We start from the raw sequence: 26266 nt of genomic DNA, 5'->3' as shown, positions 1-26266 counted from the left end.
ATCATAACCACAAAATCCAAGTCGCCGCTGCCAACGTTTTCTTTATAAGAAAAAAAGTTGACCCGCAACTAAACGTTTAAAAAAAAAAAAAGCGTCCGCAAAAACATAAAGCATTTTATTCGTCTGCAACAGTATTACGCAACATCATACTCTTCACGCAATCTCTTATGTTTCGAACCAATAATTTTTTTTATTGTTTTTAATTGTGTTCAAAAAACATTATTTTACTCTTTACATTCCGAATTTAATACAAAAAAGAATCAAAAAAAAAATATTAGCGACTGCAACACACACTCAACAGGAGAAAAGTCTATGTTACTTACAGATCTACTGCCTAACAACAACACGAGCAGTTTATCAGAAAATACAACAGCAGTTACATTCCCTTTGATGTTATTTTAAAAATTACTAACATCAGTTCTCTTCGGTCAATTTGTGTTAATAGTTTAAACCTACGGAAAGAAATACTACTGGGGCGGCAGCTACAACAAGCGACAAACACCAGCGCCAGCATTGCAAATTCTGTATGTTTCCTCACCCAACAGCAGACAGAATACTTAGTCTGTTACATATCGTAAGAGAGAAGTTTGACATTCCAAAACAACCTCTTAGCTAAACTCCCTTAATTGCCATTGACAGTGCCACCACAGTACTACGCTCTTGTGGTCTATTTACTCTTGTTAGGGATTTGTTTTGGTCGATTATTAAAAAACGCTAAAACCACGGAAAAACGCTACATGTGCATTGACCTGGCATGCTCCGATGATTTGATTGGCCAATTCATGGTTTTTTTTGTCACACATTGATCTAAGAACAGAGCGGCTTTTAAAAGTCGACGTCAGTCTATACCAGGGGTGTATACGAAGAGAACGCTACTCCGACTGATTGTATGGGAAGGTGAGTTACATTTAACATTTTTTGTTTCTGTACAAGTTGCCGCAAAAATAAACGAAACACACTCTTATTTTGCATATGCTAAATAAACTATTGTCTGTTTATTTAACATATCGATTCTCTCTACACCGTTGCTCTTAAATGTCCACGTATGGCCTAGTGTTAGACACATATACACACATGTTGTGCAAAACTGCAAACAAACATTAAATTACCGATCCAATCCACACTCTCTGTCTTGGATTGGCTTCTCAACAGGAACGCACATACATATGTACACAATGTTAAAATAATAGAGGCTGACATTGCTCATTCCACCGGCAGCCGGCAAATTTGGGATCCGTTGTCATTCTAAGTAATTTGTCTTCGAGATAACAATAAAATATTTAAAGAAAAAGAAAAAGTTTTTTTTATGCCAAAGGTGGAAAATATAACAAAATATAACAAAAACCCTTGCTGGAAATCGAAAAAGTGTGTTGAATAAAGAAAACAAAAGGAAAAAAAAACGACAAAGAAAATTCTAAGAGCCTTTCTTAAAGGAGACATACGCCATTAAAACGAATCGGTTTGCAACGTATTTATTTTTTTCAACACAGCTGCTGAAACGCGAAATCGTATAAAAAATATATTTCCAATTTTTTGACTGCCGATCTAACAAACAAGATTTGGGGTTTGATTTGGTTTATGTGAACAAATCAAACGGTATTTCGATTTGGATCGCGAAAAAAGGAAATAATTGATAAGTGCAACGCATAACAGAACACGAACATAAGCAAAAAACAAAACGAAAGAGGAATTTCAGAGAGGGAACACAACAGGTCCAAAAAGGAATACTAATATCGCCAACAGATAAAAGGTAAACAAACATCTTACTGTACAGTACCTTGTTTATATGAAGGTGTATAAATTGAAGTGTTTGCCTTGGAGAAAGTAAACACGGATTTTGTCATTGAAGATACAACATATGGTGCCTTATGAAATAGTAGACCTGTTCTTTGTGTCCTACATTACCATTACGCTTTTTACAACTATTGTTTGACAAGTGTTCCCGAACATCGAAGTGCACACCAGATATACGGGGATAGTTCAAAAGTTCAAGAAAATACCACCGCATTTACTATCTTTGACAAATAGAGAAATACGAAAAAATAAGCTTGAGGAAATAGACACTGCGCTCCAGTTTTCCCTCAAATAACAGCAAAGGGAACTCGATACTATCTATAATTTTTGGAATTTGGAATGGGAAAATATTTCGGTTAAGTATAAAGTGAAAATAATTGTTTGAACGCTTCCTTAAAAATTACTTTGTCATTCTGTTCTCACTACTGCTGCCACATAATCAGAAAAGCGATAATTACAAGGTGGAAATCTCAATGTTGGTCTGGAGAATAATAACATCAAAAATTACTCAACGAATTACTGGTCATTTGGATTAAAAGCAATAATTGTAGATCTGTAAGTACAGTGTGCACGAATAAAATCACCCACAGTATTTGGTAAACTTAAATTGTTTCTGTACTATAACTTTAACTCTGCGTCTGACCTTTGTCTTAATTGGCTTACAACATAAATATAATTATTTCCCCTTGAAAAAGGGAAAAGTTTTCACAAGTGGAGATAATAATTCTGTTACATTGATTGACTTTGCTTGCTCTTGTACATACATATTCATCTATATGTATGTAAGTAGTACGTCACAACCTTGGGAATTTCATTTTCGCCATCTGTAATTGGGAAGATCGTATAAATCGACATTATAATTTGAGTTGAGATGTTATAAACCATATCACAACAGAAGTAAACTGCGGCTACATTCAAAATATTTAGAACAATCATTCACTAATTGGGACGAAAATAAATTTAAGTATCCGACCCATTAATTCAGCAGAAATTTGAAAAATCTCAAAAACAAAACAAAGAATCTTTGGCTCGTATCCATTACTGGATGATAATAACCAGCCACATCGCTGTTTCCTAAAATTTGTAAATGAATAAGCAGATTTTCATCGGATTACTTGCAGTCAAGAAAACTTCAACAAAATTAAAGACAGGTGCAAATTTGTAGAAAGCATTTTCATTGTCCAATTGCCTTTGTTTAACTTGTTGCAATTTGTGTTCGACTACTTGATACACTGTTGAGTAAACTTGATTTGATACTACTTTAGTTTGTTTCCGCTTTAATTGCTTCCTTGCAAATATTCTCACGATTTTTGTCTAAATACGTACCGAACGCAAAAATTGCTTGTAGAATTTCAAGATTTCGTTATCCGTTCAATTACTTAAGTTGGGTTATACAATAAAAAAATATTCACATTGGAATATTTCCAATTATTGGTGAGATTCCAACCAATTGAACGCCTGTTTTCTGAAATAGTACCATTTCAATTGTTATACAAGACATCATCATGACGACTAACGACAATCCCGCTCCTCAGAAGTTTATATTTTTCTCTGATCAAGTTGTCACTTTTTGTGCGGATTTTGGACAAATGCCTCTCGAAGACCACACAGCCTCCAGTTTACAAGTTGAACTGGATGATTTAGAGAGGCGTTGGCGCCAACTTGTTCATGTATATGAGGAAGAAATGACGTCATCTGACACCATTTCATCAAAAGAGGCAAAAGGAGAGATACATGGCAAATTTTCTGAATGTTGTCGATCTTATAAGGAGTGCAAGTCATCAATTCTCGACCTCATTCAAATTGAAAACCAGAAACTTCTCAAAACAGAATCAAAGTCGAACGAAGAAAAAGTTACTAACAATGACACAAGTTTTTCATTAAAAGTACCTCCTTGTGATACAGAGGTTTTCAGTGGTGGCTACGATAAGTGGCCAAGTTTCAGGGATATGTTCTCTGCAATTTATTCCCAACATAAAAAATTGTCACCGGCGCAAAAATTGTTTCATTTGCGAGCCAAAACTAGAGGCGAAGCAAATCAAATTGTAAAAAGATTTCCATTGACCGATGATAATTTCCAATTGGCATGGGAAGCCTTACGCCAACGATATGAGAATAGGCGTATTCTCATTAACCATCAACTTAGGAAAATATTCGAAATTGACCAAGTACCAAATGAACGAGGGAAATCATTTCGAAATCTGCAGTATACAATCAATAATTGTCTCTCAGTCCTCCGGACTTATAACATATCAGTTATTTCATGGGATCCTTTTTTGGTTTACTGGGTTTCGTCCAAGTTACCGGAAGAAACTTTGACTGCTTGGGAAAATTCGCTATCAAATCATAAAGAGATGCCATCATGGGATCAGTTGGATGACTTCATTACAAAGCGATTATGCATGTTGGAGTCAATTATTGATATGAGGAAACAAACCTCACAAACAAACAGTTCCCAAAAGACTTCGAATTACAGTGCATCAACTGAATCTCCACATAAGGCATGCAAGATATGCCGACAAGCTCACCATTTACGGTCATGTACAACTTTCAAATCTTGGTCACATTCGGAAAAGGTAAAATTTGTTTCCACCAATAATCTGTGAAAATTGTCTATCATATGGTCATGTCTTGAAAAAATGCAAAAGTCAAAATGTTTGTCAAACATGCCGACAGACGCATCACACGTTATTACACCCTGATGAGAGTTCCTTTGTTTCAAACACCGCGGGCTCACGACCCAAACCAAACTGGCAGCCACATAAGTCTGCATCCTCATCACATCACATTGAGACGTACTATGATGAACAGCCGACAACATCGGCGGCCGCTTTCAACACCACGTCATATGTTCAATCCAATTTTTCCCAATCTGGAGAAAAAACTGTTCTGCCAACCGCACTAATTGACCTAGAACATCAAGGTCTATTATTCACGATTCGTGCTTTCATTGATCAAGGATCGCAGGAATCTTTTGTATCAAGTCGGGTTGTAACACGTTTTCAAATACCAACCAAAAAATCATTTACGATGATCTCTGGCCTTGGGGGTACACTTCTAGAGAATTCTTCAAAAATTTGTGAGCTTACACTGAAGTCGAGAAAATCTGATTTTAGAATCACCGCATCTGCCATCGTTGTTTCTAGTTTAAACCAGTTAATGCCATCATCTCATACTGCGATAGAAAATGTTTCAAAATTATCATGTCTAGATCTAGCTGATCCAAGTTTTTACAAACCAGCTCCTATAGACATGCTAATCGGGAGTGATATCTTGCCAGATATAATAAAGCCTGGATTGGAAAAGAATATTTCAGGAAATTTGTTAGCACAAGACACCGAATTTGGGTGGATCATCAGTGGAAAACCCAAATCTCGGACTGTTACTTCATTTGCCTCCTGGACAGTAACATCAGATCCATTGAACGAAGAGTTAAGAAAGTTCTGGGAACTTGAAAATGTTTCAAATGAAAACTCTTTTTCCGCATCTGACATTTGGTGCGAAGAGTTCTATAAGCAAACTGTTTACCGAAGGTCTGATGGTAGATACGTCGTGCGACTACCATTCAAACAGGATCTGCCACCAAACAAGTATCTTGGATCTTCCAGACGTGCGGCTATGGGTCAGTTTCTGAGAATGGAGAAGACACTCGATAAAGATTCTAACCTTGCGTTGGAATATAACAACGTTCTTTCTGAGTACATCTTCTTAGGCCACATGAGACCGACAAACAGCTTTGAAATCGTCGAAAATAATAAATGCTTGTCCTTTTACCTACCACATCACGCTGTAGTGAAGCCCGAACGGACTTCTACTAAGGTGAGAATTGTATTTAATGCATCAAAAAAAACTGACAGCGGTTTTTCTTTAAATGATATGCTCTGTACTGGTCCCATTTTACAGAATGATCTCATGAATGTTGTTCTACGCTGGAGATTATTTAAATATGTTTTCAATGGCGACATTCAAAAAATGTACCGCCAAATATTCGTTCACGAAGATGATCAACAATATCAGCGAATCCTGTTTCGAACTTCTCCAGTACAGAAAGTTCAAGATTTTTGTTTGCAAACCGTTACCTTCGGGGTAAACTGTGCACCTTATCTGGCAATTCGAACATTACTTCAGTTAAGCGAGGATAACAAAGAGTCACACCCAATAGCATCGACTATTCTGAAAAATCAAATTTATGTAGACGACATTTTATCTGGAGCCCATTCCATAATAGAAGCAAAATCATACCTTCACGAGGTAATCGATTTGCTAAGTTCCGCGGGATTTCCATTAAAGAAAATTACTTCGAATCATCCACAAATTCTTCAAAATCTCCCAACAGAAGATCTTCTCAGCGAAGATTTTTTAAAAATAGACGATGTCAGTGAAACCAAAATTTTGGGCATTCAGTGGAATGCAATATCTGATTATTTTTTCTACAAAGTTACACATATTGATATGCCAACTGAATCCGTCACAAAACGAAAAATTTTGTCCATTGTTGCCAAGTTATTTGATCCAGCTGGATGGTTGACACCAATTATTGTTGTCGCAAAACTACTGATGCAGCAACTGTGGATTGACGGAACGAATTGGGATGAGGAAGTCAAACCACATTCCTGCGAAAGATGGAAATCTTTTATTCAGAATTTTTCCGACATACCGAAAATTAAAATACCCCGTTGGGTTCACTTTTCAACAGATAATAAAATACAAATTCATGGGTTTTGCGATGGTTCAGAGAAAGCTTACTGTGCATGCTTGTATATTCGGTCAACATCCCCGCACAATGTCACATACACCAATTTACTTGTTTCTAAAAGCAAAGTAGCTCATTTGAAAACTGTTAGTCTGCCCAGATTAGAATTATGTGGTGCAGCAATGCTTTCTAAACTTCTAAAATCTGTTTGCAAAAGCTTAGAGTTCTCTACACCAGAAATGTATTTATGGACTGATTCCACGATTACACTCGCTTGGATCAGTAAACCGCCTTTCCATTGGAAGACCTTTGTTGCGAATAAAGTATCCGAGATATTAGACAACATTGGCAATGTAATTTGGAGACACGTTTCATCTACGGACAATCCTGCAGATCTTGGCACTCGCGGATGTACTGCAAAAGAATTACAATCCAACTCACTTTGGTGGAATGGACCTAATTGGTTATCTAAAGATGAGGTTCACTGGCCAAAGCAAGTCACCCCCAAAGAACAAGAACTTGAGAAGAAAATTGTTGCGCTCCACGCTCAAGAAGTGGGAGACGATTTACTGGAAAGATTTTCCTCTTTAAAGAGAGCCTTACGAGTCTATTCATATGTTTTTAGGTTCATTCACGGATGTAGAAAAGTTTTATCGCCTGACACGAAAAAAGAAGTTATAACAGCACAAGAAATGTCCTTTGTAAAGTACAATTTAATTCGATTAGCGCAAATGAAATATTCGTATGTCTGTCAACTCGTGCTGTACATTTAGAAGTATGTTCTGAATTGTCGTCAGAAGCATTCTTAGCAACCTTTAGCCGATTCGTCGGACGAAGAGGTCTCCCCAATAAAATATTTTCCGACAATGGAACCAACTTCGTTGGAGCCAACCGCATGCTTATTCAAGAATATAAATTGTTCCTACAATCTGCTGAAAAACACATTGTGTCGAAATATAACATCTATGGGGGGAATGTGGGAAGCCGCGGTCAAGAGTATAAAAACCCATCTCCGAAAAGTAGCAGGACATTTGAAGTATACCTACGAAGAGTTTTCAACCTTATTAATAAGAATTGAAAGTATACTCAACTCCAGACCATTGTCTCCTATAAGCGAAGATATAACGGATTTAGTACCATTAACACCTGGTCATTTGTTGCGTGGAGCGCCTCTTGTTGCCATACCCGAGCAAGTTTCAGACAACCTATCTTTGATGAATAGATGGCAAAGGCTAAAGACTCTACAACTCCACTTTGCCAAACGTTGGAAAAATGAGTACATTACCGAGCTTCAACGTAGGTACAAGTGGAAGAGAACACAGCGAGATCTAAAACCCAACGATTTTGTGGTATAAAAGAAGATAATCTTCCTCCAACCGAATGGCGACTTGGACGTGTGGTTAAAGTGTTTACCGGTAATGATTTTAAGGTTCGCGTTGCCGAAATCCGCACACTAAACGGAGTCATTATACGGCCTGTTGTAAAACTTTGCATATTACCAAACTGTTAGGGTTTCACTCTATGCTCACTTACTTAATAACATTTTACATTTCAGTACCGCTTCTAGTGTACCGAAATGCCGTATTTGCCGAGAGCGGCATTTCATAAAATATTGTCCTGTCTTCAAAAAATGCCTGTAACGGAACGTCGCACAGAGGCAAGAGAAAAAGGTTTTTGTTTCAATTGTCTGTGTACTGCTCATACTCGAGAATGGTGCCCCAGCCGAAAAACGTGTGTGGTTTGTCATAAGGGACACCACACGATGCTACATATTGATGTTGCCAAAAATCATCATCAGTCATCATCCAGAGCAACTTCAAGAAAGCGTTCTGCGTCCTCTAGCCGTTCTCCAGAACCAACAACATCCAAGGGTATACAGGGTCGAACTACCAAAACCAATTCCAAACACAAACCATCTACTTCCACACAGTGTCGACGTTCGAATGTTAGCGATCGTTTGAGTTTCCGTCCAAAGTCTCACATTTTCCTTCCAACCGCCTTGGCAAAGGTTATGACAGCTGAAGGATGCGATAAGGTGCGTTTGATGATACATTCCGGAACTGCACAAACGAAAATATCCTTGAAATTAGTGGAAAGGCTGCATTTACCCCTCACCCAAAGAGCAGGAAAAACCTACACCGCCATAAACCTTGAATCTTTTCACGATGATTCCATAAAAATCCACATCACTGGTGAAGTACAGAAGCAACTAAATATGTCTACTCCGGACGCAACTAAAGAAAAAAGGCTTCAATCGATTTATAATCATTTAACGGATCTAGGGGATCCTCATTTCTTCAATCCAGTCAACATTGAAATTTTACTAGCAAATGATCAAATACCCAAAGTTATACGCGCTGGACTGATCCAGACATCCTCCAACATGCCCATAGCACAAAGTTCAGCATTCGGTTGGATTATATCCGGAAGCTGTCAATTTTAAGGGGGCGGCATGTTGAACTGTGTTCAACAACTTAGTTACTAAGATCAATATGAATTCATAATCTGAAATACTTAGAAATTTAAATATCAACTGACACTAACGTCAGAATACGGCAACCTTACATGCATTGAAGTTCTCACTCAATGCACGAAGGTTGTCATTTCTTGTTTAAATACCATTTGTTCCTTTTGTCAAAAATGAAGAAAATGTCTAAAGTAACAAAGCATAGCCATCTTTTAAAATTTACTTGGATTTGAACCGCCAAATAGTTAGGAACATATTCAATAAAGAATTGTTGCACAAACGCAAACCTTTAAAGTATAACCTCAACCTGCATTTCATTTGGTTAACAACATTACCTTCGAAGGAGTTGCCACCGCAAAAGTCGAAATATTACAGTCCACTAACTCGGCCTACTCCCGAGATTGTACAAATATGGAAACTCTAATGGGAAAAAACATTGGCATTCACAATCCCATCCTTCCTTGCCTACTCCACTATACATCCCGAACAAAATCCTGTCTATCCCGCTTAAAACCCAAACATAGATTTAAGAGATCTATAGATTTGTTAGGCAGTGCTTGGAAATGGTTGGTTGGAACACCAGATCACCATGACTTAGAGATAATAACACAAAAAATAAATGACTGCTTAGGTCTGGAGTATTCCTCCATTGGCTTAACTTCATCACTACCCTCTTTACAGAGAGTAATGTTTACAAAACGCACTGACAGCTTGCATCATTTACTGATCGCTACCAATATCATGATTTCATCCCTGCGAAGGGAATTATCAATTGGATTTTCAGTTTTTGAAATGATAATTTTTTAGTGAAAACCTGAACTCTTTAAACATCGAGTATCCTCATGTTATTGAGAATGATGCTCACTTTTCGGCTTTCCCAAAAAGAAAAACAACACCAGAACAAAATACTTGCAAGCTGCCAGCACGATTCAACTAAGAAATCATCGATTTCTGTTAAGTTGAAATAACATCAGCACAGTTACCTGTGAGTATGTTGTTGGAATTTTATTTTAAAAAATTCCCTTTTGCGCGTGCCTTCGCGGTTTTTTGTTTGTTCTGTTTTAGTTGAAGATTCAATCATATGATTGCTTAAGTCTGGAGTATTCCTCCATTGGCTTAACTTCATCGCTACCCTCTTTGCAGACCCTAACCTCTTTGTCAGTGCGTTTTGCAAACATTACTCTCTGAATTTTTTAAAATAGAATCCCAACAACATACTCTCTGGTAACGTTGCTGATGTTATTTCAACTTAACACAAATCGATGATTTCTTAGTTGAATCGTGCTGGCAGCTTGCAAATATTTTGTTCTGGTGTTTTTGGGAAAGCCGAAAAGTGAGCATCATTCTCATTAACATGAGAATACTCGATGCTTAAAGAGTTGAGGTTTTCTAAAAAAACATCATTTCAAAAACTGAAAAGCCAATTGATAATTCCCTTCGCCGGGATGAAATCATGATATTGGTAGCGATCAGTAAATTTTGCAAGCTGTCAGTGCGTTTTGTTAACATTACACTCTGCAAAGAGGGTAGTGATGAAGTTAAGACAATGGAGGAATACTCCAGACTTAAGCAATCATATGATTGAATCTTCAACTAAAACAGAACAAACAAAAAATAAATAATATATTGGAAAATAATAATAATCAAGCCATTATAAATTAATTATCCACCTCTGGAAACCTTGTGTTTCCCGCGGACAAAAATACTGACTATGGGGGTGTTCCCCTAAAACAAAAAACAAATATGGAAGGAAAAAAGGAAGAAAAAGTTACGGTGCAGGGCCTAATAAACCCAGAGCCGGCGGGGACCAGTGATCTGCCTACGAGTCACACCCCGTCGATATCATGCGATCGTGAGCAATCTCCCATTGATGTGGGTGCCTTGGCATCTGTGGTCGAAGGTAATGCTACAAGCACACAACCTAGTGTAAAAACGGAGGAGGGGAGCACAGGGGGAGGATTAACTTGACCCAACTATCTGATGATGGTAGCGACCCTAATTCCGAATCCGATAGCTGCAGCAAAACAAACACCACCGTTGTGGATAATCCCATGAAAGAGGAAGTCCACAAGATGGTAGAGGAAGTGAGCGAGAGCATCGCAGTAGAGGGGTAATGGGGCTTCTGGACCAGTAATTTGATACCTTTTTACCTCCTGTCTGTGTGTGTGTGTGTGTGTGTGAGAGTGTGTGTGTGTGTGTGAGAGAGATTGAGAGAGAGGGAGAGAGTGTGTGTGTGTGTGTGTGTGAGAGAGAGAGAGAGAGAGTAAGAGAGTATTTGGAGAGCGAGTGTTAAATTTAACTGCACAGTGGGTCAAAACAACAAAAAATTACAAGAAATATGATAGGCTAAGCCACCTATATGAACGGATGAGGGGGAGAGAGCTCGATAATTTGAGAGAGATCCACATTTTTTCAATAATATAACCAAGAATACACACATATGTAAGCTTTTAAATATAAGCGAGGCAAAATATGAAACAATGTTGCATATTTTACCTACTGTATGTGTGAAGCAAAATATGAAAAAATGTTGCATATTTTACCTCCTGTTTGTGTGAAGCAAAATATGAAACAATGTTGCATATTTTACCTCCTGTGTGTAGGAGTAAGCTATATTTTACCTCCTGTATTTGTGCTGTAGAGAGCGAGACCGAGATTTGAGGAGAGAACCACATTTAACCAGAGCCAGAGCGAGAAGTTGAGAGAGAACCACACTTAACCTGTATATATGCGGGAGAGACCCACATTTTTTTTCAATAATATAACCAAGAATACATACATATGTAAGCTTTTAAATATAAGCGAGGCAAAATATGAAACAATGTTGCATATTTTACCTCTTGTATGTGCGAAGCAAAATATGAAACAATGTTGCATATTTTACCTCTTGTATGTGCGAAGCAAAATATGAAACAATGTTGCATATTTTACCTCTTGTATGTGTGAAGCAAAATATGAAACAATGTTGCATATTTTACCTCCTGTATATGTGTGGGAGGGAGCCAGACCGAGAAGTTGAGAGAGAACCACATTTGATCGCTAATGTAAACAAAATACATTTATTTTAATATATGTCTGTCCGTGAGCATGCCGAAACATGATCAAAGGGGATTTTTCCGTCCGTCCGCCAGTCTCTCTGTGAGCATGTTCAATCATGTTCATAACTTAACATATGTATCCCCAATTAATTTCACAATATTGTGAAATTCATGTTTTAGCATACTACAGTTTTCGTATAAAAAGCAAAAATTTTAAAATAAGATTCAATGTATACCCAATTAATTTCACAAGTTTGTGAAATTATTGATGATGGTCAGGTTCGTTCGTCTTTTGAATTTCATAACTCCGCTATGGGTTGAGATGAATGTCAGAGTTTCTCATATTGCAGAGTAAACATTAAGTGACCATGAAATGATTCGTACAAATTCTTTCCATTGTTTTACTCCATGTTAGCGTACTGGTGATCGATACATTGACCAAAAATTTGATTTTTGTCAACGAGCATTAGGTCATTTGTTTACATTTAACAAATGTAAACAAATCTGCAGTATTCAATGCTACAAGAATATTTCTTTGTTCGTAGGAATTCTTGCCCTTTGTGGGTATTACACAGCAATGCATGTGTTTATGTTGACCATCAGGTGGAGGGAGGATAGGGGGTGTGAGGTGGAGGGGTATGGTTGAGGGCGGATTTTGATTCTGGAATACAATCAATACTTTGATTCATCCAAATAATTATATATTGATGGGAATTGTTGAGAACATCATCAGTACTTAACAAGTCACGGATTATTCAACACCGCATTCCAAAATTCTAATTTCTTTTAAAAAATGGCTCCCCATATTTGTAATTATTGTGGAAATTCTTTCAATGTTAAACGCGAGTTTTTAAAACACGTAAAAATGCATTGTAAAAATTGTGGTCAACTGTTTAGTAATTGTTGTCAACTAAAATTTCACCAACTGACAAAACATGCCCAATCAAGTGAAACAAATATACAATTCATTAATCAACATCAAGTTTTAAGTGTTACCCAACAACAACCAACTGAATCATTTATTCAAAGCTCAGAACTTCAACAACATCAACAAGTTTGTACTGGTATCCAACAACAACCAACTATTGCATCTAATCAAATCTCACAAATTCAACAACAACAAGCTTTAACTCTTTCTCAACAACAACCAACTGTAACATCTAATCAGAAACCAAAACAACAAGAACAACCAACTGTATCGCAGATGAATGCACCAAAAATAGACAAAATTAATCGGGCCGATAAGGTATGTGAAGAGTGCAACGTTACAGTGAAGAATATGATATCTCATATTCGAAGTGAGAATCATCTCAGTGTTGTTAGAAAAAATTTGGAAAAAAATATAAAAATTATAAAAAGTGCGTTTAATCAAAACATCACATGTTATGAAGTGGAAAATACTAAAGACATTATATTACCCCGTGATTTTCTAAGAGACGCTAAAGACTCAATAATAAAATGTTTAAAATTTGAGTTGATTGAAAAAAATTGTATCAAAGTCAATATGGAGCTGCAGGGACAATATGTGAAGCCCACCGCTGTAAAAGAGAATCAGTCAAAATCTACAGAGTCGACAGCAACAGAACAAGTGTTTAATCACATATCAAAGACTGTAATCCTGTCCCTAGGTGATGATCTAGATGAAATCTTTACCAACCAAGAGAATGAACTTGTCGACAAATCAGACGAGTTTCAAGAAAGAGGTTCTGGTTGGGCCTTGGAAAAACTTCTAAAAATGTACATCAATATTAACAAAGTCAATGTAACTCGAGGTTCACAATTCATCCCAACACCAACAACATTGAGAACAAAACATGCATGCATAAACATTCAAAAAAAAGATGCATATTGCTTTAAATTGTGTATGGTAGCGGCACTAAGTTTCCCGAAAAAAACACATGTCGATAGACCATCTACATATAAAGTCGATGTCAAGCAGGATGTCATCCGTCTCGATTCAGGAATAGCATTAAACTTTATGGGTTTAAGTTTTCCATTGGCTCTAAAGGATGTAAAACAATTTGAAAAAGCCAACCCCGAAATCAGTGTAAATGTTTACGGATATGAGCGATATTCCATTGAAGGGCCATACTACCTTACAAAAGAGGAAAAGAGACATCATGTTAACCTGATTTTACTCAACGATGGGGATAAATTCCATTACATATGGATTAAGAACATGTCACGGTAATATATCAACATTTAATAATGCTAAATAAATTATATACTAATAATTGTGTATTTATTTCAGCCTTTTGAGATCACAGCTAACAAATCATAAAGAGACAGCATATATTTGCAACGGCTGCGTTCAACATTTTCATAAGGAGAAGGACCTCGATGTTCACAAAAAGCAATGTGGAGGTGTAGTTTGCAGCATGCCCAAGACAAAGAAGGACGCAATACTCAAATTTGGAAACTACAAAAAGATGCTGAGGGTGGGCATTAGTATATATGCTGATGCTGAGAGCGTATTGAAACATAAGGAGCAGGAACCCAATAACAGCGGAAAAACAGAGCAAGTAAAAGAGCACGTACCATGTGCTTTTAGTTATAATATAAAATGTAGTTTTGACTCTAGTTTAGATAAGTTCTTTACTTATACTGGCCCTGACGCGCCAAAGGTTTTCTTAGAAAATTTAATTAATGATTGCAAGTTTTATTATAATAACTATTTGTCAAAAGTTAAACCCATGATTACATTAACACCCGAAGAAGAATCACAATTTAAAACAAGTGTCAGATGCCACATATGCGATGAACCGTTAGGTGGTGATAGAGTTCGTGATCATTGCCACCTAACTGGTAAATATCGCGGGCCTGCACATAATCGTTGTAATCTGCAGTATCAAATACCTAAATTCATCCCAATTTTTTTCCATAACTTCTCATCTTATGACTGTCACCTTTTTATTAAAGAATTATCTAATTTTGGTGGAGATATAAAAGTAATTCCTCAAAATAAGGAACTTTATATATCCATGTCTTATTTCATTAATATGAAAGATGATGAGTCGAATAACACTACTAGCTCCAATAGTAGTGTTGTTGTAGGAGAAGAGGATGAAGAAGAATGGAGTGATGAGGGAGAGGATTCAGAGGAAGAAGATGTAGGGGAGGAAAGACAATGTGAAAAAGACAAGAAGAAAAAGAAGAGACAAAACAGACTTGAACTACGTTTCCTGGACAGTTTTAGATTCATGCCTACAAGTTTAGACAAATTGGCAAAGAATCTGCCTAAAGACGATTTTCATGCGGTGAAATCATATTTCCCTAAGGAGAAAGATTTTACGCTCTTGACAAGGAAAGGTGTTTTTCCTTATGATTATCTTTCATCATTTGAAAAACTAAAAGATACCCAACTACCACCCATAGAAGAATTTTACAATAAAATGACAGATTCTGAATGTTCAGTAGAGGACTACAACCATGCAAAACAAGTTTGGTCACATTTTCGTTGTCAGACTTTGCAAGATTATATGGAGTTGTACCTGAAAACAGATGTCCTCTTACTAACAGACGTCTTTGAAAATTTTCGAGATGTCTGTATGAATATTCACAAATTAGATCCTTGTCAATATTTCACATCTCCATCTCTATCTTGGGATGCAATGCTTCTCTGCACCAAGGTTGAGCTTGAGCTTTTTACAGATATAAATATGTACAATTTCTGTAAAAATGCTATTAGAGGTGGACTAACCCAGTGCTCCAATAGACATTCCGTAGCCAATAATGAAGATGTCCCCAATTATGATAAAAGCAAGCCAGAAGTAAACATATATTATTTGGACGTTAATAATTTATATGGAACAGCCATGACAAAACCTCTCCCAGAAAAAAATTTCAAGTGGGAAGAGGACTTGGAAATATTTAATGATCCTAATGTGATACAATTAATTCCAGATGATACTATAACTGGCTACATATTAGAGGTTGATCTCGATTACCCTCAGCATCTTCATGACAAACATAATGACTTACCCTTTTGTCCAGAAAACAAATGTGTTGGGGGGTCTAAAACTAAAAAGTTAATTGCGGACTTGACAGACAAAAAATCGTACACAATTCATTATTCTGCTTTAAAACAATGTTTGCAACATGGACTGATTCTTAAGAAAGTACATAGAGTTTTGTCATTTACACAACGTGCCTGGTTAGCTCCCTATATATTAAAGAATAATATGCATCGAGAAAATGCTAAAAATGCATTTGAAAAAGATTTTTTCAAATTGCTGAATAACTCGGTATACGGTAAGACTATGGAAAATATAGACAAGAGGAAAACTGTTAAAATTGTAACAGAGTGGGAGGACAAGAATAACAAGAAGAAAAGAAATGTAGCTAGCAAGCTAATTGCTAAACCCAATTTCCATGGTCTTTCTATATTTTCTGAAAATATGGTAGCTATCCAGATGAAGAACGTTAAAGTAAAATATGATAAACCATTATATTTAGGCTTTTGCGTGCTAGAAATATCAAAGCTGTTAATGTATGCTTTCCTTTATGACTTTCTGAAAGCAAAATTTGGCGACGCCTTTATTTTAAATTATATGGACACGGACTCTTTCATCATAACATTTAAAGGACTTAATCTATATAGGGTATTGACTTTGAAAGAAATAGAGGAAAGGTTTGACACATCAGACTTCTCACCCAACAATAAGTATGGTATTCCTCTCATTAATAAAAAGAAATTGGGTATGATGAAGGATGAAAATAACGGAAAAACCATGATTGAGTTTGTAGGTCTTCGTCCTAAAGTCTATGCTATCAAAGTAGTTGATAGCGACGATGTGAAGAAATCTAAGGGTGTTAAAAAATCCGTAATAAAAAAATATACAATAGATACATATAGAGAATGCTTATATGATAAAAAGGTTTTGTATGACACAATGTATACATTTAGGTCAAGACAGCATACTATAACCACAGACAAAATTACAAAAATATCTCTAAGCCATCAAGACGACAAACGTTTTATAAGAGAAGATGGTATAAGTACATATGCTTGGGGCCACTATAAACTAAACAATATAAATGAGGATTTAAACACGGATAATTTAGATTCACCTGTCCCAATGGACATTGATTAAAATGTTATTATATTAAATTAAGGAATAAAATAAATTAAGGAATAAAATCTAATGTATAAATATTGGTTACTAATTGCCTTACTGCTAGTATTTAAACATATTATCATTAAAATTTCAGCATTATTTTCATGTTACTTTTTAGAAATTACACATGGTATTTGTACTAATCTTTTTTATCAATGTTTTACTAAATAACAATATATATTATTATTAATAATACTAACTTTACACATAAAAACCATTATTTTTACTAATTATCTATGTACTATTACAAACTACATACATTTATAACGTTTTTTGAAAAAAATAAAACAATACTTTTTATAATTGAAATTACAAAACAATGTGTTTTATTTCATTATTGAGTTTACATGATATAATGGTAAGTATGCAAAGAACTTATACTATTTTTCGAACGATTCCAGTCAATGGAACATACTCCACCAGACGATCATGGATAATTAAGCAATATGCTGAGGTATTTTGAGGAATTGGTGTATTGGTTTCAAATTGAATTTTTAAATCGATGGGTCCATTCTTCACAGTTTCGTTTTGATTACTGATATCAATAACAGCAATTGGGTTGTCTTTAAAACTTGCATATGTGAGAAGTGGTTGTGGTTCCCTCATATAATACGATTGTTGAAACTTGGCATTCATGTCATAGAGTACTGCATAACGATCTTCTCCAAACTTTAGATTCAAATCATCATATGGATAAGTTTCAGAGTTCAAGTGAACTTTAATGTTTTGAAGTTCACAGTGTTGTAGCTTGTTGTCTCTTTCAAATATCAAAGCAACGTATCGAGGTCTTTCATGATTGGCAGACAATTTAACACTCCAGCTGTGTTGTCTTCCACCAGCAAAAGTTGGATTAAAGTAGCAATCCCAGCTGCGGAAAGCTATCGGTAAAGTTTTTCCATCCTTGATTGTTTTCAAGAAACTGATTTTTCTATAGTCTGACAAATGAATGTGTTGTACTTTCCAAACAATGTTTGTAATGGTGAGTTGAATTTCTTCGTTTTCAGTAGTTGAATAACATACATTTTTATCGTTGGCGCTTCTCAAGAGAATCAGGTCATGTTTACTGTTGCAAATTACTTTATTAAAGTCCTCTGCAAAGCCTAGTAGACGATTCAAGGGAACACAACAATTGAATGAGCTTGTATTAACGTCACCATCTGGAGCCCATCCTGCATTACTCATAACCTTGCTTTCGGATTCACTTAGAGAAATCCAATTTTTAACTTTTGTTGTGGTACCCAGATAACTAGTACGATCAATTTCACACAGTTATTCCTTAGTTTAGCATTCTGCGAAACACCCCCCTCTGAGTTTTTCAAATTTCCTTCAATGTATAGATAGCTCTCCGATGGTAGTATGTAAAGATCTTGATTTTGTATACTTATACGAATTTCATCGTTATTTTTAAATGATTGAATATATGGAACATAGCTATGGTAGTCTCTCTTCACAATATTCTCGTCAGAGAGTGGGCGCTCATTAATGTCGAGTATTTCAGACATTTGGTTTGACTTTTAATTTTATAAGCTTTAAAAATTCTTTATTTTCCTTGCTGAGAGGAGGTCTTGACGGTTTGGCTCCTTGATGATGAATGTGTTTTGGTGTTTGTTTATGGGTGTATTTATTGTAAATAATCATGGCTGTCTGGGTCTTATATGAATTCGTAGCGTAATTTCTTCTCCTCTAAAGTTTATCAAGCGGCCTTCTTGATCTAATATGAGTATCTCCAGATGACTTATTTCTTTGACGTTCACCGGCAAATAAATGAGATTCATCGGTCTCTCCGCCAATTTATAGCCTGGAGGGACGTCAAGAGCGAATTCGTGTAGAATATGAGCAGGCGACCCATTCATGAATGATCCGGTAACAATATTGCAATGTATTTGTATGGCATTGACCTTTAAAATGTTAACTGGAAGGTTTGAAGTATGCTTTTTGCCAGGTTCTAAAATTTTTTCGGTAAAACCAAAGAGTTTTGCTATAGATTTCTCTTTATCAAAGTATATGGGATCATGAGAGGATAAGATCTCTATCTGTAGCGTATTATTGTTGGCTTTAATCTCAATAGATCTGTTAATGTGGATTGCTCTATACTGTGTCTCCAAGTAGTGAGCAATGTCTTGTAGTTCATATGATCCTATGGGTATCTTTATAATTTTGTCTCCGATATGGAAGAGATTGTTATCATTGTCCACATTTGGAATGGAATTGTAGGATTGAAAATCTATTAAACAACACTCATAACTACCCTCTCCCAATTCAATAGGAGGTGAATAGTTTGAGTGTAAAATTGATGATTTACCCGTCAAAGTAAACGTTGTTGACATTGTAAGATTCTTTCTAGTAATAAGTAAAACATCAAATATACATATGTTTATATAAGGTTTTTATTTATTTTATTAAAATTATTTAAATGTGTTAAGTTTACAATACATTTGTCTTATCTATCCAGGAATTATGCTTGTTTGAAAATCCCAGCCATTTAACAAAGACTTTATCACCCTTTGTTTTTAATATTTTTTCTACTAAGTATGTGTTGGGATATTTTGTGGGTAAAAGTTCTTCTTTATAGAAACATCCATGTATGGGATTTCCTTCGTAGTCTTCTAGTAAATAAGTAGCAGGGTTGGTTAATCGTATTCCTCTTATTTTGAATATTTCTGTAGTCCAATTTGGCGTATACCCCTTTTCAAATTGATGTTTATATTTGCTGATGCGAACATGATCACCAGCACGAAGATTTTGCCTCTTAAAGATTTTTATGTGGTTATATACAGTTTTTAACAACATCTGCTCATTCGATGAGTTTACTTGAATAGGTGCCATTTTTATTGTTCGATGACGAGTTTTGTTGTATTGATCAACCAGGCCTCTATAAATATCAATCCATTGATAATTTCCATTGTAGCTAAACTCCTTCCACATCATACCTTTTAGAGTTCTATTGAAGCGTTCAACAATTGAGGCTTTCAAGACACTGAATGTAGAGTAGTGGTTTATTGAATGTTTCTGCATTAATTTTTTAAATTCCTTGTTGAAAAATTCTTTTCCATCATCGGTTTGCAAATTCTTTGGAATTCTTCCATCTTTCAAAATTTTTTCAAATGCTCTATATACTTCTGTTGCTGTTTTTGTTTTAAGTGCTTCGCACCAGGCAAATTTCGAAAAGGTGTCGATAACAGTAAGCATAAATCTATATCCCCTGTTTGTTTTGGAATAGTTGCCCATTTCAACTAAATCAGCTTGCCAAAGATCATCGATCCCCTTTGTAATAACCCTTCGTCTTTTAAAATTTCTTCGTGCTTGAGAGTGGAGTTCGTTCACCAATCCTCGCTTTTCCATTATTCAAGTTTTGGGGGATATATTAGAGCAATTGAGTTGAATGGGGGTTGAGATAAGACTTTAAAAATTTCCTTATGTGATTGTTTGAGATGGGATATTTCTTGTCTTAGTTGAGTACACTCCTGAATGATATTTTGGTTTAATACTTCTTGTATGTGCTTGATTTGTGAATGTATGTATGCTTGGTTGACCGCATCCGTTCCTTCTGTTGGGGGTGCAACGTTCCTAATTTTTTTATTTTGCACGTCAAGGTTGTTATCTTCGTCAATATTAATTCCCAGTATTCTCGAAACATTTTCTCTTACTTCTATTGAGTGGGTTTTTGGATTATAATGATGACCAAACTTGTCAACAGTCATAGGTTGATTGTTTCCTTTAAAGTTTACTTAATAGATTATGTTGCCTTCTCGCAGTTCTTCGATAATCGAAACAATCTCATTAGTATGATTATTGTTTCCGGCTTGTTGTGATACCATCAAGAGCTTTAATCGTTCTACCAACTCGTTGGGATCGTCCCAGTATATATAGTTGGGTTTACTTGGACTTAGTGTCATTAAGCCTTTGCCACTGTGAGTATCTCCCATTAACTTTTTAATTATCCGCTTATATTTTTGTCCTTTGTTCCCCTTGATTCTACCATTAGGGACATAGTTTATTTTAAATGCATTTGAGTCCAACAAGATTGTTTTATATATGTCGAGTTCTGTAGGATCATATTTTTTGGGGTTTTGATAAAATAAGAGTTCAAACAGTCCTGGTGTAAATGCCCAATTTTTATTTCCAATCGTAATCTTTTCATCGCTGATTTTCAGTGGTTTATCTCCAAACATCCATTCTCCATTTTCATCTTTATGCGGTCCATATACTGTATCTAGTTTTTTATTTTTCTTCAAGAGTGTTAGACTAATAGGATCGTCTTCATCATCCTCATTTTCTGAATAAAATGTGTCATCTTTTGAGGTGTTGTAAGTATCATCATTTTGTGAATAATCTCCTTTATCCTCTTTCCCCTCCAATATACTTGGCTCAAGCTTAATCTCCGGTTTATATTTTTTAAAGGGTGTACTCGCGACAAAAGATTCTCTAAATGAATCCATATTCTCCTTCTTGGGTGCAATCATTTTGGTTGCATTCTCAGTTGAAAGCTTTAGTAGTTTGTTTATGGGTTCTGTTAATGGTTTAAAAGTGTTTGTCAATTCAGTAGTTTTAGCAACTTCGCCCATTTTAATGCTTTGAAATTTTCTTTTCAAAACATTTTTGGACTTTACAAGTCGTTTCAACATTGTTTCCTCCATGGTTGCAGGTGTACTAATGTAAATATACTATATAACATCTTTTAAATAATATTATGGTTGAATAAATGTATGAAAGCCTTTTCGATATCTCCCAGAGTGAATTTCATCATCTTTAGAAATCGTTAGAAATCCATATTTTTCTTTCCAGCATTCATGACACATGTCTTTGAAGATATCAAAACTCATGTCACATCCAACATGATCGTTGTATATGTGTTTTAAATTCAGATCGTCTTGTTTAAACATGATTATCATATTGGCATTATCACGCAACAAATGCTTTGGGATACGGGTGTATGTTTGACATAAGTAAAATGAGTCAACATTCTTATGTCGTCCCATACTAAAGTAGTTTTTAATATTGTTCTGTTTATCACACGCTACATCGTCAAAAATCATGATTGAGTTTGGTTTTATTTCATCTGGTTGTATAACATCATCATTATTGGTGAATGTAAACAACCCCATCCCTTTTACAGAGGAAATCAGTTTCTTTAGGTACTCATATGACGGTTGATATAGCGATTTTGAATAAATGTAAACATTTTCAAATTTTAGTCCATTTGGGCTTTCAATCAAACTAAGCATAACATTCGTCTTTCCACAGTTTGATGGACCCACTATTAATGCTCGTATAGTATTGGGTAACAAAGTACTATGTCGAGGGGTTTTCTTTTGTATAAAGTCCCCATTTCGTACTGTAATTTTAGCTTGTTGCTCAACTAATCTCATGTTTACAACTAATGACTAGTATAAGAACACATGACTATTTATAATATATATAATCGATTTACATATATATTTTCTTTAGCACGTGTGAAAAAGTATAAAATGATTGTTTACAACGCAAATCGATTTATTAGAAAGAAAGCCGTTAAAGGAGGAGGACTTGTAAATAAGTTGATAAACTCTCTTCCAGTCGAACTTCATCTACCAGGTTATCAATTTTGAGGCCCAGGTACAAAGCTAAGAAAACGTATACAAAGAGGAGATCAAGGTGTTAATCCCCTGGATGCTGCTGGTAGAAAACACGATATTGCTTATTCACAGAACAAAGATATAGAACAACGACATATTGCTGATCGTGAACTAACTGAACGAGCTTGGGAACGAGTAAAATCAAAGAATAGTAGCATTGGAGAAAAAATAAACGCATATCTTGTAACTAATATAATGAAGGCAAAGACAAAGCTTGGAATGGGGATGGGTAATAAGAAACCCAAACAAATACTTGGTCAACAAATATTTAAAAATGCTATAAAGAATGCAACAGATTCCCTTAAAAGCGTTAAACCAACTGATATTAATGCTGCCATCAAAATAGCAAGGAAAGAAATACAAAAGACATTCCGAGGAAAAAAGTCAAAGGTGGTCATACCAAGAGTAATAAGGGTACCCAAAAGGGGAGGATTTCTTCCTCTCATACCTATTCTAACTGGGTTGGGAGCGTTGGGTGCATTAGCTTCGGGCAGTTCAGCGATAACCAATGCAGTTTTGAATGCTAAAAAAGCCAAAGAAGAGTTGCAAGAGCAAACCAGACACAACAAAACCATAGAAGCTATAGCTATGGGTAAAGGTCTCTATCTCAAACCATACAAAAAAGGCTATGGAATTTATGTTGATGAAAATGAAACACCAAAAAACTAATAAAACAGCTGCCCAAAGGTCCACTTGCCGATACACATATAAATACCTTTGGAAAAAAATACATACCTCACTTTAGAGGTGTTTATATGCGAGATAAACTACCTAAAAAGCCTTATCGAATCGAATGTGGTGTCGTAAATTTGGATATTGACAGTGGGCCTGGCACACATTGGGTGGCATATTATAAGAATAATAACATCATCGACTATTACGATAGTTTTGGGAACCTTCAACCTCCAGCTGAAATTTTACGTTACTTGGGATCAGCTACAACATATAATTATAAACGAGATCAGCGTTTCAATACATACAACTGTGGTCATCTTTGCTTAAAATTTTTGTTGCAATTGAGCAAGATTTTATAAATAAAATACACCAACAACAAAATTACTCACTACAGTCTAATACAACTTATCCAAGATGTCGTACCTAATCCAAAGATCGGATGCCGCATTTGCCGACTTTCAATATTGTCATGGAAATGATAAAACCATTTTCATGAAGGAGCTATCATTTATGTGTGGAACTTCTGTTATTCCGAATCATTTTTTGTTTCGACCACCTTATAGTGGAAAGGAGCTTGATGGAGAAGCACTCAGAACAATCAACTACACCAAAGCACATGTGAATGGATTAGACTGGACCGATGGAGAAACCTGCTACAATGATATCGAGGATGTTCTCTCACCATTAAACAACTATCAATACGTTTTTGTAAATGGGAAAGAAAAGAAATGCTTTTTGGAAAACTATCTTCAAACTAATATTGTTAATTTAGAAAGTAATATGAATCTTAGAACTCGTCAAGATTATTTCACCAACTGTCCAATACATATAGATTCTAAGTATAAATGTGCTGTTAATAATGTATTTAAGATATTTGTTTTCATTGAACAGAAATGGTATTATATTCGTGATATAATACAAGATGGATTGTAAAAACCAAAACATAAAATAAAGATTATAAATAAAACAACAAAGATTTGAGTGTTTTAATTTTTCTCAAATTTTATTCATAGAAGTGCAAGCAATGAATGTGAACAATAATACTAATATTGTTTAAAACTCTCTGGTGCCGCAAACATCTAGACCAATTTCAGGGAGGATATCATCTAAAATATCTTGATTGATGGGAATATTGTTTGTATAAAGTCTTCTCATTAGCGGGCAGCTGTATGACATTCGTAAATGCTCTGCAACAGGACAGTCAGCTTCTTCCCATTGATTTATAACTAATTCACAAAAATAACATCTGGTCAAATCTCCTATACCAATATAATAAAATCCAACTGCAGCCATCGTCTTTGTATCTGGATACGGTAATGGCCAACCATTGAAGGTTTTTAAACGCTCGTCTTCCCTATTAAGCGCAGACATCTTTCTAACTAAAGTACTATTTTCATACTGAAACCTCTATCCCCCCAAATTTAAATAAGAAGCCACAAAAACTTTAAATTTTATAAAAATTCTTTATTTTTGTTTAATACGGTGGATAATAAAATGTTGGAATTTCCAATTGTTTTAACTCTAATTTATATACATCTGCTCCGCTGGAATCTTTCAGGGTAGATTTTGTGATAGCATATCCTCCACCAGCTAATTGTTTCACATGTTCGTCTCCTAGTGAAAGAAATCTTGTTGGCAAGTAGAGAATAGAGTCATTTATCCTCAATACAATTCTCTCCCCATATTTTGTTTTGCTCTTGAATGCTCCGGTGATGATGTAATCCTTGTTGTCCTCCATATCCTTCAAAGGAATTATTGATTTGATGTTGAAGGAATTGAAGAAAGTAATAAAATCTCCGCTCGCCATGTCTTCACTTGTACTTTAACTTTTATACTGTGAATCTTATTTAAGATTTTTTGCTTTTTATACGAAAACTGTAGTATGCTAAAACATGAATTTCACAATATTGTGAAATTAATTGGGGATACATATGTTAAGTTATGAACATGATTGAACATGCTCACAGAGAGAGACTGGCGGACGGACGGAAAAATCCACTTTGATTACGATCATGATTCGGCATGCTTACAGACAGACATATATTGAAATGTATTTTGTTTACATTAGCGATCAAATGTTGTTCTCTCTCAACTTCTCGGTCTGGCTCCCTCCCACACATATACAGGAGGTAAAATATGCAACATTGTTTCATATTTTGCTTCATACATACAAGAGGTAAAATATGCAACATTGTTTCATATTTTGCTTCACACATACAAGAGGTAAAATATGCAACATTGTTTCATATTTTGCTTCACACATACAAGAGGTAAAATATGCAACATTGTTTCATATTTTGCCTCGCTTATATTTAAAAGCTTACATATGTATGTATTCCTGGTTATATTATTGAAAAAAAAAAAAATGTGGGTCTCTCCCGCATATATACAGGTTAAGTGTGGTTCTCTCTCAACTTCTCGCTCTGGCTCTGGTTAAATGTGGTTCTCTCCTCAAATCTCGGTCTCGCTCTCTACAGCACAAATACAGGAGGTAAAATATAGCTTACTCCTACACACAGGAGGTAAAATATGCAACATTGTTTCATATTTTGCTTCACACAAACAGGAGGTAAAATATGCAACATTGTTTCATATTTTGCTTCACACATACAGTAGGTAAAATATGCAACATTGTTTCATATTTTGCCTCGCTTATATTTAAACGCTTACATATGTGTGTATTCTTGGTTATATTATTGAAAAAATGTGGATCTCTCTCAAATTCTCGAGCTCTCTCCCCCTCATCCGTTCATATAGGTGGCTTAGCCTATCATATTTCTTGTAATTTTTTGTTGTTTTGACCCACTGTGCAGTTAAATTTAACCCTCGCTCTCCAAATACTCTCTTACTCTCTCTCTCTCTCACAC

At 35.5% G+C, this 26266-nt stretch overlaps 1 long non-coding RNA gene across 1 annotated transcript; it reads left to right on the top strand.

The window, feature by feature from the left end:
• The first annotated feature begins 910 nt into the window (after positions 1–910).
• LOC141388109 (uncharacterized) lies at positions 911–9254 on the top strand. The gene is made up of 3 exons (XR_012408717.1): positions 911–1750; positions 1808–2349; positions 8043–9254. It is a non-coding gene; the product is annotated as an uncharacterized lncRNA (long non-coding RNA).
• Positions 9255–26266: the final 17012 nt, after the last annotated feature.

The sequence above is a fragment of the Musca autumnalis genome, unplaced genomic scaffold (assembly GCF_047663935.1).
Source record: "Musca autumnalis isolate F117 unplaced genomic scaffold, ASM4766393v1 scaffold_6, whole genome shotgun sequence".
NCBI lineage: Eukaryota > Metazoa > Arthropoda > Insecta > Diptera > Muscidae > Musca > Musca autumnalis.
The sequence above is the reverse complement of the archived record's forward strand: the minus strand, read 5'-3'. Positions and strand labels throughout refer to the sequence as shown.